Source organism: Gavialis gangeticus, unplaced genomic scaffold (assembly GCF_001723915.1).
Source record: "Gavialis gangeticus isolate Ggan-Ray unplaced genomic scaffold, GavGan_comp1, whole genome shotgun sequence".
Taxonomy (NCBI): Eukaryota; Metazoa; Chordata; order Crocodylia; family Gavialidae; genus Gavialis; species Gavialis gangeticus.
Genome location: NW_017729017.1, coordinates 5,245,658 through 5,248,301, shown reverse-complemented (window position 1 = coordinate 5,248,301; position 2,644 = coordinate 5,245,658).

Here is a 2,644-nt window from a genome sequence, read left to right as displayed (position 1 = left end):
TTGACCCCAGTACTCTTTCCTGCCATGGCAGGGGGTCGGACTAGATGATCTACTCAGGTCCCTTCCGACCCTAGAAACTATGAAACTATGAAGCTGGGGGGGCGGCGGCAGGTTGGCCTTGGAGCTGGGCCCTGCTGGCTTCCCCTGGGACCTACTGCCCCTGGCTCCTGTCATCTTTGACAGGCAGCCAGAAGCATATAAATATTAAATTTTATAAGTTTTTTAGGGCCCTGTGGGCTGGATAGAATGGGCTGGCGGGCCAGATCCAGCCCGTATTTTGCCTGCCCCTGCTCTAAATCTGACAGCAAGTTAGTTCAGAAAGACTGTCCCAGCTGTAGAAGCTATGTTCCCATTGCAGAGTTAGCTCAGCATTTCTCAACCGGTGTGCCGTGGCACACTGGTGTGCCATCAAACACATCTTGGTGTGCCGCGGCATTTTGGGCTGGAGCCATGCCTCCCGCCTGCTGCTGCTGTGGACACAGACAGACAGGGAGCATGGTTCCAGCCAGGCAGGGGGTATGGCTCCAGCTCAAAATACCATCCAGCTGGCTGCGCGCCACCCCTCCCTGTCAGCGTCCAACTGGCCGTGTGCCACACCCTCCCCTCTGCCCCCCCACTCCGTGTCTCGTATGCCACGATGCTTTCTTACTTAGGTAAGTGTGCCATGGGATGAAAAAGGTTGGGAAATACTGAGCTAGGTAATCAGCCCCAATCCCCACTTCTCCCTGAACAGAAAGCCCCCCCATCTGGGCTTCAGCGTGCTTTACACCTAGGTCAGGAGGCCTAGCTTTGTGCATGCCTGAGCTGGCAATTTTCATGTTTGGGGTGAGAACACAGGTTAATCGTGCCAATATGCTGACAGTCCTCCAACACTTTCCCACTATTCTGCCTGGGCTGTGCTTGTCCAACTCATTCCCTTTCTTCTATACTGTGCTTTACCTGCTCTATTTCTTTTGCACTTCCACAGCACATAAAGGCTAGGGACAGGCATTCAAAGAGTGTGAGCTTAAATTGATTCAATCTTTACTGATGAGTCTAAGCTGCCTAGATTGAATCAGTTTGCAACTGCACAGACATTCCCTCTGGACTGAGGAAAATGGAGGCACATGCCTGCAGTGGCTCAGGCTAGAAGCCAGGGGGTGCTAGAGCATCCCTCCTTTCCCTTCTATAGTGTTGAGCTGGGGGAGGGGGCAGCCAGGCCCCAACAGGAGGTTCTGATTAGGGAGGGGTGTAAACCCCTACCCTTCCTGCACCATCCCAGGCGTTTCCCCACTTGCTGCTCAAAGGGCATGAGTGTTGCCAGACCGCAGCTAGCACTCTGAGGCAAAGAGGGGGTGTGCAGTGCATGCAGCTGTTGATGATACTGAGCTTTTCAATCTCCCTCTCCCTTCTTCATACAGTCTGAAAACCTGACAAGTGAGGGAGCCATCAGGGGTCTGATAATACAGGTGTATCAGCCCATCAGGAAAAGCAAAAGCCACTCTCATTAGTTCAAGCTCTTCTTAAACAGCCTTTTCCAAGGAAGGAACGGAGAGACATTACCAGCTGACCTGTTGATTAGCATCAAAAAGCCCTAAGCAGACACTGCTCTGTCTGCTTGTCCCAGTGAAACTGGGCTATGAAACTGGAATATCAGGCTAGGGACTGATATTACACATAAACCTATTTAAGTGATCAGTAACTGGTTTAAACCTGTAACAGAATAGATGTTCAGTGCACATAAACCATTTTGAAAATGGTTGAAATTGGTTTGAGATAAACTTGGTTGAATGTAGTATTAGACTTAACTGATTTGGGTCAAACCAATTTATGCAATGTCTGTACAAGACCTGTTGCTAGTCTAAGCTAACCCAGACACCCCCAGTATCCCACATGCTCTCTGGGCTAGGCAGGGCTCTCTGCTCTACAGCAGAGCTGGACCCTCCCCTCTGCTCTTCCCCGTGCCCTACTCCTCACCACTCACTGCTCAAGCAGAGATCCCTTCCTCGTCTCGCCCACAGCATGTACTGTAGTCAGCATGTAGTCTGCTAGCAAATGCTGTGTAAAGCAGCTAGGACAGTGTCCACTAAGGGCTCTTTGGAGATAATTAACAGCTCAGGTGGTAATGTCCCTGCATTCCTTTCTTTGGAAAAAGCTGCTTAAGAAGACCTTGTAATGAGAGAGGCTTTGTTTTCTGATGGGATGCTAAATGCTGATAACAGAGCGGATAAATGCTCTGTTATGGGGGGAGGGAGGGCTCCCAAATCAGGGGCCTGGCTACTCCCTCCCCCCCCCACAGCTCCCTGCAGAAGGGAAGGGAGAACTGCTCTAGTGCCCCCCATCTTCTAGCCTGAGCCACTGCAAGTATGTGCTTGCATTTCTGGGATGTCTGTCTGGGTTACAAACTGATTTAGCCTAGCCAGGTTAGACTAACTTGCAAACCTCAGCCACATACACAAACACCTCTCAGCATTAGCTAGCATACTACATGCCTAGGGTCCATGGAGCTGGGGGGACCCTGCTTGAGCAGCAAGGGGTGGGGGGCAGGGGGAAGCCAGATAGACCCTGCTGTGCCTGCAGTCTCCCCCAGAGCTCTGGCTAGGGAGCAAAGGGGCAGGGCCAGCCCTGTTCTCTGGAGCAGACAGTACAGCCCAGCCCAGGGCTG